The sequence below is a fragment of the Dermacentor andersoni genome, chromosome 1 (assembly GCF_023375885.2).
Source record: "Dermacentor andersoni chromosome 1, qqDerAnde1_hic_scaffold, whole genome shotgun sequence".
In the NCBI taxonomy this organism is placed as follows: domain Eukaryota; kingdom Metazoa; phylum Arthropoda; class Arachnida; order Ixodida; family Ixodidae; genus Dermacentor; species Dermacentor andersoni.
In genome coordinates this window covers 264,381,651-264,397,029 of record NC_092814.1, presented here as the reverse complement: position 1 = coordinate 264,397,029, position 15,379 = coordinate 264,381,651, and the positions used below count along the sequence as shown (strand labels likewise).

Here is a 15,379-nt window from a genome sequence, read left to right as displayed (position 1 = left end):
CTGATTATTTCAGTCTCATGATCTGAATCCGTGGTCACTACCTGCCCTAGGTAGATGTATTCCCTTACCACTTCCAGTGCCTCGCTAGCTATCGTAATCTGCTGTTCTCTTTCGAGACTGTTAAACATTACTTTAGTTTTCTGCAGATTTAATATTTAGACCCACCCTTCTGCATTGCCTGTCCAGGTCAGTGAGCATGCATTGCAATTGGTACCCTCAGTTACTAAGCAAGGCAATATCACCAGCGAATCGCAAGTTACTAAGGTATTCTCCATTAACTCTTATCCCCACTTCTTCCCAATCTAGGTCTCTGAATACCTCCTGTAAACACGCTGTGGAATGCATTGGAGAGATTATGTCCCTGCCTGACGCCTTTCTTTATTGGGATTTTGTTGCTTTCTTGATGGAGGTTTACAGTGGCTGTGGAGCCGCTATAGATATCTTTCAGTATTTTTACATACGGCTCGTCTACCCCCTGATTCCGTAATGCCTGTATGACTGCTGAGGTTTCGACAGAATTAAACGCTTTCTCGTAATCAATGAAAGCTATATATAAGGGTTGCTTATATTCCGCACATTTCTCTATCACTTGATTGATAATGTGAACATGGTCTATTGTTGAGTAGCCTTTACGAAATCCTGCCTGGTCCTTTGGTTGACAGAAGTCTAAGGTGTTTCTGATTCTATTTGCGATTACCTTAGTAAATACTTTGTAGGCAGTGGCGTAGCCAGAAATTTCGTTCGGGGGGGGGTCTCACAATGCAGCTCGGCCTCCTCCTAAAGGGAAACAGGTCGGATGCTCCTATATATATATACATGTAGAAGGATAATTCGTTTTTCTCAGCAACCACTGCACCAAAAAATAAGCTTAAATTCTAGTGATTGTTTCTTTCGAATTTTCGATTTAGGTCGTCGACATTTTATTGAAAAGTGGCAAAAATCGAAAATTTTCAGACAACCAAACAATGAAGTTTACAACTCTGTTAAACAGCAATGAAAATTGATATCACAATTCTGTGAATTGCACATAATAGTAGATCTACAGCGGACAAAATGTATGTTACACATGAGTCTCAAAAAATTAAGTATTATGGAAATGCGGCTTTTGCAGAACCCTTGTACATAACATAACCAATTCACGTAAGATAAAAATAGACATATCGAATTTGTCCGCTTTGAATAGTGTAATGGGGGCCGCTTACAGAACCGCGATATCTGTTCTTGATGCAGAGCTATTAGTTTGTAAACGTCGTGCTTCTATTTTTTTTTTAACTTTCGAGTTTTTCAATATATTTAAACAATGTTCACGCCCTAAATCGAAATTCCGCTTTCAACAAACACTAGAATTTAACTTACTCTCTCAAATGCAACAAATTTCATTAAAAGCGATTCAGGAGTTATCTCAGAAAAGCGTTTCTACGTTTTACATGTATCTAAATAGGCCGCGTCGGAGTTGGGCCCGGGCTAAAGCTTCCTCTTAAACAATTTTCCTAGGGATCAAATAGATGAATAATAACTTCATTGCCATTGCCAAAGATGCTGCAAACGAATTCTTGAAAGCTACGCACTGTCAATACAAGTAAAGTATGTATTTTTTCATAAAATATTATACTAGTATGGTGCCAAAAATTGTGCCCATAATTGATGTCAATGCTTCCATGTTTTTTGTCTATTTAGTAAGCAAAGAAAATATCACACGAACTTTAGAACTACATCAGTTCGAAACCAGCAAAGCAGTGCATGCAGCTGATATGAAAAATGTAAAGGCCATGAACAGAACAAGTTGAGGACAAATATGTTAATGAAACTTTGTCATTCAAGATCCTTGTTTACATTCTTGTAGATATGCAACGGCCAATAAAAAATCTCAATGACGCTGTCATTTGCTCCAATGTATTACGCAGGAGCAGCTGTCACTGGTCGTGTATCGTGAGTAGTTGCACCGAAATTATAGTCTCAACAGGGAGCACGTATAAAAAGCTGGAGTTCTGCAGAATATACGAGGGTGAGTTAAAGGAAAGTGAGCCAATGCGAATATATGACAAACGGGGCACTTTATTTAAAAGTAGCCTCCATGAGCATTTAGACATTTGTCCCATTGATTAACGAGTCGCGTAATTCCCGTCTCATAAAGCTCCTTGGGTTGTTGCTTCAAAACGTCTGCAACTGACTTTCACGTCATCGTCCGAGACGAATCTGGTTCCCTTGAGCTGTTTTTTCGGTTGCCCCAAAATGTGGAAGTCGCAAGGCGATAGGTCTGAGCTGTATGGCGGATGTTGTAGCGTTTCCCGCTTCAACTTGGCCAGTTTTGTATTAACCGCATCAGCGACGTGGAGACGGGCATTGTCGTGGAACAAGATGACCCCATTTGTCAATTTTTCACGTAGTTTGTTCTTGATTGCGACACGCAGCCGATCCGGCGTTTCACAATATCGGGAAAAATTGATAGTCTCTCAAGATTTAACAAATTCTATCAGTAATGGCCCCTGACGATCGAAAAATAAAAGTCAACAACACCTTTCCGGCGGAAATGATGGCCTTTGCTTTCTTTGGGGGTGGTGAATTCGAATGTTTCCATTGTAAGCGTTGCTGTCGTGTTTCAGGCTCGTAGTAGTGTTATGATAGTTCGTCTCCGATCACAATTGCAGACAAGAAATCGTCACCCTTACTGTGATACCGGATCATATGAGTAAAGGCAGCACCGAACTTCTCCCTATTCTGGCGGTGGTTCAACATCTTAGGCACCCATTGCGCACACAAGAACCGATAACCGAGATGTTCATGAATTATGGCGTGGACGGTGACGGTGAACCAAACCGTGACTGATGGTCACACGCTCTGCCAGTTCATCGACGCTTATCCTCCGTTCTTGTGTCATCAGCTCATCAACCTTTGCAATTTTGTTAGGGGTGATTGCACGATGGCTTTGGTCCGGTCTGGGATCGTCTTCGCAACTTTCACGCCCTTCTTTGAACCGTTTGTTCTAACGCTTCACAGTGGCCAATGAAATTAAATGTTCAATGTACACGGCAGCCATACGGTGACTAATTTATTTTTGGCAAACACCTTCAGCTGTCAAAAACCTCACGGCACCATGCTGCTCAACTTCTGTAGCGTCCATTACGTCACGCAACCATGTTCAACCCAGTGTATGAGCGCATTAAAGAACATTTATCCTCACACTGCGTGTCACTTTTGTAAATGAGAGATGCCTGTGTGCTACGCGCAGGCCTAGATAATGAACAGAACCACAATTGCGTAGGGTGGGTAGGCTCACTTTCGTTTGACTCGCCCTCGTACATTGGAAATGCGAAGATACAATGGAATATACAAATGCGAAGATACAGCTTGATAAAGGGCAAGAAAGTGCCACTGGAAACAAAGTTCACTGCACGTATGTACAAAACCTCGCAACAAGATATCTAAACATACGTATAAGTCTCCAATAAATCTACGTAGCTAAGAAAAAGTCACAGTATATAATGGGTCAAACAAGGCAAATAAACCATGTTCCGCAATCACAGATTCACAGAATTCTAGATCCCGCCCCCATTCCATCCACTCCCCCGATGTATCGCGCGCGACGGAAGGCGGCGTGCTTGCTCCTCACTTTTCTCTCTTGCGCACACAAGACTGAGCCACCATTGTCGGCTCACCCATTCCCCCCCCCCCACCCCCACACGCTTTCACTCGCACATACAGCATGCGGCGCGCGGTCACGATGTTATCGCCCTTGGACTTTATGTGGAACATGAGGGCGACGGCAACGGCAGGAATGCGCCTAGAGTGTCCATATAATTGCTATCGAAATAATATAGTAAGAGTATCCGGCAGCTGAAGCGTCCCATGGACCATTACTTTCCGCAAAAGAAGTAACAAAATAGAACTTTCACCATGCGACAATTCGCTGCGCCACAACAACGTTTTTTTTCCTTTTGTGGGGCGGGGGCACAGTAACGAAAAAAAAAAAAAAGCAAAGGAAACGATGTTGGTCACAATCGAATGCCTACTTTGCGGAACTAATGTGGCTATTAAAGGAACATCGAAGAAAATACGAGACGCTTGGTCCGCCAAGAACCATGCGCATACTGCTCGGTATCCTACACCGGCAAGACAAGACTTTCTGCATAGGTTGCGCTCAAGCGAACGGCAATCCGTCTAGTCCCCACAGTGATGGCGGCGAGCGACCATTGTTTCTTTTTCTCGTCTGCTAGCTAGAAAGCGTCCAAAAATCTGCCAGGCGAAAATGCACTCGGCCAGAGAAAACCTAACGCGCACCGAAGTGCGCCGCGCGGTGGTCGGGGCAACACGAGAAAAATGCATGCGCTCTGGCTGGCTTTGGGAGCGCGCGGGTAGGGGAGCGAGAACAAAAAACTTGGAAGAGCCTCAATGTGTCCTCGCGATTAAAAGTCAAAGTAGAAAAAATAAATAAGAACGTAGTTACCTTGGCTGGCTTTAGTGTCTTCACTGGATGCTTTGGCGCAGGTGAAAAAAAATTGTGATATTTTTTTATTTGACATGGCGGCACGAATGAACCACCACAACGCTTCGTCTCATCGGGCCTCGCTGGGGACTTTGTCAACTTGTCTGATAGTGTGTTGATTTGGCTTGTCTCGTTGTATGGCCCGATGTACGACTTTGGAAAAGTTAATGAACCTTTGGCGTCAAATATTTATGGGACCATTAAGCTTACAAAGTTCCGCAATTGAAAATCTAAGGCACTCGTTTGGAAATGTCAATGCACCTTTCACGTCAAAAGTTTATTAGAACTTTATACCCATAAAGTTTCGGAATTGACATCCACGCGCTCCGTAGATTCCACGATAGAGTGTTGATTCCGCGGCCTCCGCGACATGCCGCGGGGAGCCCGTTCGCCATCAAAAGGTCCTTGAAACTTTGTGCACGGATGGGGCTGCTTGCCTTATGTGGCTCCCGATGCATGGCGTTGCCGCGAAATCCAGCCCGAGTTCGCAATTTTCGCGGTGAAATGGCTTTTCGAGCGAGAAAAAGACGTTCTAGACAAAATCCAGAATGATTTCCGGTGCCGGGGGTTTCTTTGGTCGGCGGTGCATGGACAGCACGAAAAAATTTCGGGGGGGTGGGCTGAAGCCCCATAAGCCCCCCCCCCCCCCCCCCCCTGGCTACGCCCCTGTAATTGTAGGCAAGGGACAGTAAGCTGATCGGTCTATAATTTTTCAAGTCTTTGGCGTCCCCTTTTTTATGGATTAAAATTATGTTGGAGTTCTTCCAAGATTCCGGTACGCTCGAGGTCATAAGGCATTGTGTATACAGGGTGGCTAGTTTTTCTAGAACAATCTGCCCACCGTCCTTCAACAAATCTGCTGTTACCTGATCCTCCCCAGCTGCCTTTCCCCTTTGCATAGCTCCCAAGGCTTTCTTTACTTTTTCCGGCGTTACTTGTGGGATGTCGAATTCCTCTAGACTATTCCCTCTTCCATTATCGTCGTGGGTGCCGCTGGTACTGTATAAATCTCTATAGAACTCCTCAGCCACTTGAACTATCTCATCCATATTGTTACACCGTCTCACAGTAGCGTGTGAGGTAGTCGACGCAAACAATTATCCAACGGTTTCCCTTGGCTGATTTTGGAAATGGGCCTACGAAGTCAATGCCCACTTGTTGGAAAGGCGTGCTTGGAGGCGGGATCGGCTGCAGGAGACCAGCTGGAGCAGTAGATGGCCGTTTGTGGCGCTGACACTGCATGCAGCTGGCCACACACGTCTCAACCGACTGTCGCATTCCAGGCCAATAAAAGCGTTCCTGAATCCGGTAGAGCGTCCTCGCCGAACCTAAATGGCCAGACGTAGGGTCGTCGTGCATAGCACTCAGAATCGCTGTGCGAAGGCTCTCCGGTACCATTAGGAGAAAACGTGCGCCAGTGCCGGAAAAGTTCTTCTTATACACGAGTCCATCACGTACGCTGAAATGGTTTGCTGTCGTCGAGGCGGTAGTAGCGGTGAAGAGCGGTGTTAATTTATCGTCTTTTCGCTGTTGGGCTTTGAAGCAGTCGAAGTCTGGAAAACGCGGCGACACAGAAGCCACGAGGTGATCGAAGTCGTCAGCGTCACAGTCAGTAGTGCTAAGTGGCATACGCGAGAGGCAGTCCGCATCAGCGTGTCGTCGACCGCTCTTACAAGAGACGGTGAAGCTGTATTCTTGCAGTCGGAGCGCCCAGCGCGCAAGGCGTCCACAAGGGTCACGAAGATTCACAAGCCAATACAATAAGTGGTGGTCGGTGACCACTGTAAAGGGGCGTCCATACAGGTAAGAATGAAACCGCTGAACCCCAAATATTACCGCGAGGCATTCTTATTCCGTGACAGTGTAATTCTGCTCGGGCCTACTTAATGAGCGGCTTGCATATCTGATCACGTGTTCGCGGTCACCGTAGCGTTGAACTAGGACGGCACCAATACCTATGCCACTGGCATCCGTATGGAGTTCCGTCGGAGCTGAAGGACTGAAGTGTTGAAGAACCGGTCGTGATATCAGCAGGGACTTCAACTGACGAAAAGAAGAGTCGCACTCCGGACTCCACTCAAAGGGGGTGTCCTTTCGTAGCAGGCATGTCAGCGGATACGGGACGTCGGCGAATTTAGGAATAATAATAATAATAATAATAATAATAATAATAATATTAATAATAATAATAATAATAATAATAATAATAATAATAATAATAATAATAATAATAATAATAATAATAATAATAATAATCATCATCATCCTGGCTACGCCCACTGCAGGGCAAAGGCCTCTCCCATACTTCTCCAACTGCCCCGGTCATGTACTAATTGTGGCCATGTTGACCCTCCAAACTTCCTAATCACATCTGCCCACCTAACTTTCTGTCGCCCCCTGCTACGCTTCCCTTCCCTCGGAATCCAGTCCGTAACCCTTAATGACCATCGGTTATCTTCCCTCCTCATTACATGTCCTGCCCATGCCCATTTCTTTTTCTTTATTTCAACTAAGATGTCATTAACGCGCGTTTGTTCCCTCACCCAACCTGCTCTTTTCTTATCCCTTAACGTTACACCTATCATTCTTCTTTCCATAGCTCGTTGCGTCGTCCTCAATTTAAGTAGAACCCTTTTCGTAAGCCTCCAGGTTTCTACCCCGTACGTGAGTACTGGTAAGACACAGCTGTTATACACTTTTCTCTTCAGGGATAATGGCAACCTGCTGTTCATGATCTGCGAATGCCTGCCAAACGCACCCCAGCCCATTCTTATTCTTCTGATTATTTCACTCTCATAATCCGGATCAGCAGTCACTACCTGTCCTAAGTAGATGTATTCCCTTACCACTTCCAGTGCCTCGCTACCTATCGTAAACTGCTGTTCCCTTCCGAGACTGTTAAACATTACTTTAGTTTTCTGCAGATTAATTTTTAGTCCCACCCTTCTGCTCTGCCTCTCCAGGGCGGTGAGCATGTATTGCAGTTGGTCCCCTGAGTTACTAAGCAAGGCAATATCATCAGCGAAGCGCAAGTTACTAAGTTATTCTCCATTTACTCTTATCCCCAATTCTTCCCAATCCAGGTCTCTGAATACCTCCTGTAAACACGCTGTGAATAGCATTGGAGAGATCGTATCTCCCTGCCTGACGCCTTTCTTTATTGGGATTTTGTTGCTTTCTTGATGGAGGACTACAGTGGCTGTGGAGCCGCTATAGATATCTTTCAGTATATTTACATACGGCTCGTCTACACCCTGATTCCGCAATGCCTCCATGACTGCTGAGGTTTCGACTGAATCAAACGCTTTCTCATAATCAATGAAAGTTATATATAATGGTTGGTTATATTCCGCACATTTCTCTATCACCTGATTGATAGTGTGAATATGATCTATTGTTGAGTAGCCTTTACGGAATCCTGCCTGGTCCTTTGGTTGACGGAAGTCTAAGGTGTTCCTGATTCTATTTGCAATTACCTCAGTAAATACTTTGTAGGCAACGGACAGTAAGCTGATCGGTCTATAATTTTTCAAGTCTTTAGCGTCCCCTTTCTTATGGATTAGGATTATGTTAGCGTTCTTCCAAGATTCCGGTACGCTCGAGGTCATAAGGCATTGTGTATACAGGGTGGCTAGTTTTTCTAGAACAATCTGCCCACCGTCCTTCAACAAATCTGCTGTTACCTGATCCTCCCCAGCTGCCTTCCCCCTTTGCATAGCTCCCAAGGCTTTCCTTACTTCTTCCGGCGTTACTTGTGGGATTTCGAATTCCTCTAGACCATTCTCTCTTCCATTAGCATCATGGGTGCCACTCGTAGTGTATAAATCTCTATAGAACTCCTCAGCCACTTGAACTATCTCATCCATATTAGTAATGATATTGCCGGCTTTGTCTCTTAACGCATACATCTGATTCTTGCCAATTCCTAGTTTCTTCTTCACTGCTTTTAGGCTTCCTCCGTTCCTGAGAGCTTGTTCAATTCTGTACATATTATACTTCCTTATGTCAGCTGTCTTACGCTTGTTGATTAACTTCGAAAGTTCTGCCAGTTCTATTCTTGCTGTAGGGTTAGAGGCTGTCATACATTGGCGTTTCTTGATCAGACCTTTCGTCTCCTGCGGTAGCTTACTGGTATCCTGTCTAACGGAGTTACCGCCTACTTCTATTGCACACTCCTTAATGATGCCCACAAGATTGTCGTTCATTGCTTCAACACTAAGGTCCTCTTCCTGAGTTAAAGCCGAATACATGTTCTGCAGCTTGATCTGGAGTTCCTCTATTTTTCCTCTTACCGCTAACTCATTGATAGGCTTCTTATGTACCAGTTTCTTCCGTTCCCTCCTCAGGTCTAGGCTAATTTGAGTTCTTACCATCCTGTGGTCACTGCAGCGCACCTTACCGAGCACGTCCACATCTTGTATGATGCTAGGGTTAGCGCAGAGTATGAAGTCTATGTCATTTCTGGTCTCGCCGTTCGGGCTCCTCCACGTCCACTTTCGGCTATCCCGCTTGCGGAAGAAGGTATTCATTATCCGCGTATTATTCTGTTCCGCAAGCCCTACTAATAACTCTCCCCTGCTATTCCTAGTGCCTACGCCGTATTCCCCTACTGCCTTGTCTCCACCCTGCTTCTTGCCTACCTTGGCATTGAAATCGCCCATCAGTATAGTGTATTTTGTTTTCACTCTACCCATCGCCGATTCCACGTCTTCATAGAAGCTTTCGACTTCCTGGTCATCATGAGTGGATGTAGGGGCGTAGACCTGTACAACCTTCATTTTGTACCTCTTATTAAGTTTCAGAACAAGACATGCAACCCTCTTGTTAATGCTATAGAATTCCTGTATGTTACCAGCTATATTCTTATTAATCAGGAATCCGACTCCTAGTTCTCGTCTCTCAGCAAAGCCCCGGTAGCACAGGACGTGCCCGCTTCTGAGCACTGTATATGCTTCTTTTGCTTCTTTTGGCCTCCTAACTTCACTGAGCCCTATTATATCCCATTTACTGCCCTCTAATTCTTCCAATAGCACTGCTAGACTCGCCTCACTAGATAACTTTCTAGCGTTAAACGTTGCCAGGTTCATATTCCAATGGCGGCCTGTCCGGAATTTAGGAATAAATCGGCGGAAATAGGAACAAAGCCCCAGAAAACTACGGAGCTCCTTGACAGAGCGCGGTGCACTGAACGCTTCAACGGCTGCTGTTTTCTGGGGATCAGGGCGGATGCCATCCTTGTGGACGAGGTGCCCAAGCACAAGGGTTTGGCGGTCTCCGAAGTGACATTTCTTAGAGTTTAAAACTAGACCAGCGTTTCTGATGCAGTTCAGGACAATATCCAGACGCGAGTTGTGTTCGCTGAATCTCTCGAAAGTTGCCGGAGCGTTGCACAGTCCAAATGGCATCACATTAAATTCGAAGAGCGCGTCAGGGGTTACAAAGGCAGTCTTCTCCTTGTCGTCAGGATGCATCGGAATTTGCCAATAGCCGGATCGTAAATCTACTGAGGAAAAGTAAGAGGCGGAATGAAGGCAGTCTATTGCGTCATCAATACGTGGAAGTGGGTACACGTCCTTTTCTTTACAGCATTCAAAGGGCGATAGTCGACGCAAAATCTCCAAGATCCATCTTTTTTTTTTAACAAGAATCACTGGAGCTGCCCACGGACTCGCTGACTCTTGTACGGCTCCATTTTTCATCATTTCGTGCACTTGTTCGTTGATGATCTGGCGCTTTGATGGTGAAACACGATATGGCTTTTGTCTAATCGGATTTGCCGAACCCGTGTTGATGGTATGGCGCGTTCGAGACGCAGGGATTGCAGGTATTTTGTCCTTCTGCGCAAAGTCGAAAACCGAAATGTGCTTCGAAAGCACACCCACTAACGTTCGGCGTTCACTCGTGCTGAGCGATGTGTTAACCCTCGACAAAAGGGCCGTTTCCGAACTGTGGCCATTAGGTTCTTCCGGCACATCTGTAAGTTCAGCCACTGATAAGGGCGCGTGTTCCCTGGCGAAGGCTAATTTCATGCCGTCTGGTAGTATAACAGGCTCCTTAGAACAGTTTACGGTCCATAAGCCAGTGCGTCCGCCTTTGATCGACACCACACAATGTGGCACCAACACATTCTTCTTCACACAGTTAAAGTGCATCGGTTCTACGGTAGCTTCAAAGCTGTCGGAATCGGCGCCGCAACAGACAACGGGAACGCAAACGGTAGATGATGCAGGTATGACCGTATCACCACAAACAGACAGTGTAGCTTCGCGATCTACAGGGTTCTCCAGGAGTCCTGATGGAATCCTACCACTTATGAATACCTTCCCTGTGCGGCAGTCGACAGTAGCACCACACTCCCGCAAGAAGTCCATGCCGAGAATAACATCATGGGTCGACCGAGGAATAATTACCAACTCTGTCGTAATAACATGGCCTCCCAAAAACACGTCAGCACTACACACACCAATAGGTCGTAACGGCTCGCCACTCACTGCACAGAACATTGAATCTTCGTCTAATTTAAACAAAACCTTTCGCCCTAACACGTGTTTAAAAGAGACACTCATGACCGAAATTGTTGCGCCTGTGTCCACCAGAGCCATCACAGGGACATTATCTACAAGAACGCGCACTTTGTTTTTCAGCATCAACACAGGAGGTATTTCTGTCAGTAGCACGTCTCCAGCGACCTTACCTCCATCGGCCGCGCTAGCTAGTTTTCCGGTGACGAAGGGGACGTGGTGCGACGCAGCGGTGAGGGAGAACGGGGAGCACGACATTGCGGTGGGGGTGTCAAATTCCTGTCAGATGCCGGGGAGCGATTCCGGGAGCGATTCCGGGAGCTTTTCGGCCAATACTCATCGCCAGATGATACGCGTGCTGGCCATGGGGCACCGTGTGGCCGTTCGGAGGGCCGAGAAAACTCTGAGGGGTGGCCATACCACGTGGTCATACGCTGGTGACAAAACCGCGATATATGACCCGGGACACCGCAGGAATAACACACCGGGAGAGGTCGAAACCTTGGTTGTTCGTCGATGAAGTGGATATTATCCTTTTCCCGCGTGTAGTGGGTTGGTTCGTGACGTGTGTCACGACGATACATCGGGCGTCGAGAAGGCGTGCGCTGAGCGCGTTGGTCATAGCGCGGAGTCGGAGGGCGTGTTGTCATCCTCGACTGTGGGGCTGCGCTGTACTCTACGGCCGCTGCGGTAACCATCGGTTGCCAAGGGGCCGAATGTGGCGCCGTCATAGCCTCACGTGACGTGTACACACCATGGTGGTCAGCAGTTGAATGCAACAGCTCTTCGCGGCGGGAAAGTTCCTCGCGGACAATCTGTCGGATCGTCGAAGGAAGGTCGAGGCAAGGACTCGTGTCCATACTGGCAACCGTCGTAACGTTTGCCAACCGACCAAACTTTGTCGCAATCCGACGCATCTTGAGCGTTTCAAAAGTTCTGCAGTGCCGGATGACGTCGGACACAGAACTGAGGCTCTCCTTTCCAATTAGAAAATTGTACACATCCTCAGCCACTCCTTTCAGCAAATGTCCAACTTTATCTTCTTCCGACATGCGAGCACTGACCACCTTGCACAGCTTTAACACTTCTTCGATATAGGTTGTGCATGTCTCATCTGGTAGCTGCGCCCGTTGCGACAGTGTCTGCTCCGCACGCTTCTTTTTGGCGACTGAGTCCCCAAAACACGCCTTTAACTCGTCAACAAAATGTTCCCACGTCGTAAGCGTGTCCTCGTGGTTCTCGTACCACACGAGGGCGGTATCGGTCAGGGAGAACACCACATTGGTGAGCTGAGCGGTTGCATCCCACCCGTTAGACTCGCTCACTCGTTTGTAGTGGACGAGCCACTCGTCGGCATCTTCCCCCGCTTTGCCTCCGAAGGTGGGTGGAACTCGGTAGTATGGCAGTGGACTGCTAGGCGCTGCCCTCGGCGCGGCTACTTCTTCTGGCATCTCGAAGACGGTCACTCGTCTGATGGCGGGAGGCCGGCAAGTCGACGGCTTCGACGAAGCTGCGGCAGTGATGGTTCCGTTGTTGTGAGCGGTACCCCGCACCTCCACCACTTTGTTACGCGCGAAGGAGACCGTTTATAACCCTTACGGATGAAGGGGACCGTTTACTTTAGATCGCGAAGGTGAGCACAAGAGCGGCCAGCTGGTTGATCAACTCAGCGTCGTCCTCTTCTTCCTTCCCCCACTCGGGACCGAAAGCACGTTCACTGGGCTTCGTTTTCTTCATGCGTAACAATATTAGTAATGATATTGTCGGCTTTGTCTTTTAACGCATACATCTGATTTCTGCTTCCTAGTTTGATTTTAGGCTTCCTCCGTTCCTGAGAGCATGCTCAATTTTATCCATATTATACTTCCTTATGTCAGCTATCTTACGCTTGTTGATTGTTCTGCCAGTTCTATTCTAGCTGTAGGGTTAGAGGCTTTCATACATTGGCGTTTCTTAACCAGATCTTTCGTCTCCTGCGATATTATTATTATTATTATTATTATTATTATTATGTTAAAGCCGGTATTGTAGATAATGTTTACATATGGTCCGACACATGTGCATTTCAAAAGTGCGCCTTCGTCGTCTGCGTCTTTGGCTGGCGCTTGCGTGCCGCTCACTGCAAGCCTGCCCATGACCAGCTGGCCAAGAGAAGTAATCGAAAAGAGTTAATTTAACTACTAACGCCAACTTCCTTTTTTTTTGTACTTGCGGATGGTGGTAAGCATTACAGAGGGATATAACAGGAACGCAGTTTATTATAAGGTTCGTATAGTAGACAAGAAAAAAAAAAAAAAAGACTGCAATGCGATGAAATTTTTAACCTGAAGTCGGCCGATGTAACGCCCCTCGTCAAAGAAAAAAAATGCTTTAATTTTGTCGCTTAACGAATGAAAAACTGAAAAGTAATGTCCCTGATAGGGAAATAAATTGTTTGTCATAAAAAACAACAATAACAAAATTGAGGGGCGAGTGGGACGGGAAGGTAATTACTGCTGTACGTAAATCTGCACCAAATAAACAATTGTTTTCGCCACCACAAGACGTCGGTTGTTCCAGCTAAATGGCGCCAAGAATATAAAAGTAACGGAGGCCTGTTTGGGCGAACAGCGCCCACTGTTCGTTGATGGACGTTGTTCGTGTATTTATTGGTTCTTTTTTTTTTGCGATCGCGCACAAGTAATTGTTTTTATGCATAACTTTTAAATGACTTGCTTAATCGATTGTCAATGTTTGAGACCGTTGCGATCGGGGCTGGCGCGTGGACGCGTTGTCGTGCGCTTTATTTTATATTTTAATGCGAGCTTTGTTTCTCGTCGGAAGAAAGCAAAAAGAAAAGGACCAACCAGAAACCTAGGTTGCTTTAAACGCTCTTATCATTCCTCGACATACTCCACAACTTTCGCATTGACACCTCATCGAATAAATTATACTTAATTAAAATTTAAATAAATAAACTTAATCAGTGAATATTTCTGCACAATTAAGTAAAAAAAAAAATACTCGTGACTGGCATGCAAGAACAACGCCCATCGACATACAATGGGCGCCGTTCGGGTAAAGCCCTCCATTATTTCTTAATTATTGGATACGTATTTTGTCGGCACACCCGATATATATATTGCGCTCATGAAAGCCGACTTCTGTCAGGATAAAGTAGAGAGACTTCTTTCCTCTTCCTCCGTAGCTGTTATATAATATGTTTACAGTCTGCAGAGGGTGCTGGAGATTTCTGGTTGGGGTCTGCCGTCCGAAGCTTTCGCTATTTGCTCCGTATAGTCGTTGTTTGATAATATATATCCTGTGTCTATCGTTCGGGTTAAGTCTGACGGTTAAGTTTTCTGTTAATCAGTTAAATATGTGCTTCGATTTTTATGCACTAGTAATGTCCGTCTCTTCGAATAATCCAGCCCAAGCTAGGAGAATAATTATGCTATCTGACGCATGCGATTTAAAAGAAGAATGCCACAAAACTTGAAAATTGAGAGAGAGAGAGAGAGAGAGAGAGAGAGAGAGAGAGAGAGAGAGAGAGAGAGAGAGAGAGAGAGAGGACAGGAAACGTAGGGAGGTTAACCAGACGCACGTCCGGTAAAATGGTGCAGTATTGTTCTGAGCCATATGGGGCACGTCGCGACATCTTTTTCAATCCGCCAAGCTGTGTAATTAACAAATATCGCTTAATTAACTTTTTAAATAGCAACTCTAGCGAAAACTCTTCAACACGAAAGTTTTTTTCATTTCACTGATTATTTCACCTATGCTAACTGCCCTATTTAATTTTTTCCAGCCTTTCCTTAAAGTGCGCGAATTAAAAAAAAAAAAAAAAAACCACGTGACTGCCTGCTAACGCGCCGCAGTTTTAGTGACCTGAAATGTACTAAGTTGAACGAATTAGCAAAGGGCTGCTCCGCGCACAGAGATCGATTGAACAGGATGTCGGTGATTGCGATGGACGCGAAGTGACAAAAGGAGCGTACTGTTCTAAGAAAAAGAAAATTCTTCAACGAAAAAGCGGCTGCCACGTGCGAATGCGATCGATATAGGACCGGAAGCGGCATTTGACGCAGCGCAGTATTTTTTTTTTCTTTTCGGACCAATGAAGAAATACAATGGAGTAGGGCCGAGGCTGATAGTGTGATGAAGGACGGAGATAAAAGCCACGCTGCCTCCGGTCCCATATCGAGTTCGCATGTGGCAGCCGCATTTTCGTTCAAGAACTTTTTACAGTGAAACAGTGTATGGCTAGCCGATTCGTCCGTCCGTCCGTCTGTCGGGCACCTGTACGCCGAAAACTCCTCGTCGCAACCCCATGCGCATGTGCAAAAAAAAAAAAAAGAAATAGAGAGAGAGAGAGGCGCGATTAGCCAACACCACG

The 15,379-nt window shown here is 46.0% G+C and overlaps 1 protein-coding gene across 2 annotated transcripts in view; it reads right to left on the bottom strand.

Moving 5' to 3' along the window:
• The window catches only part of LOC126548296 (alcohol dehydrogenase class-3-like), an 89,496-nt gene that overhangs the window by 36,684 nt on the left and 37,433 nt on the right, over positions 1-15,379 (bottom strand). The gene's annotated exons all lie outside the window — the stretch shown is intronic.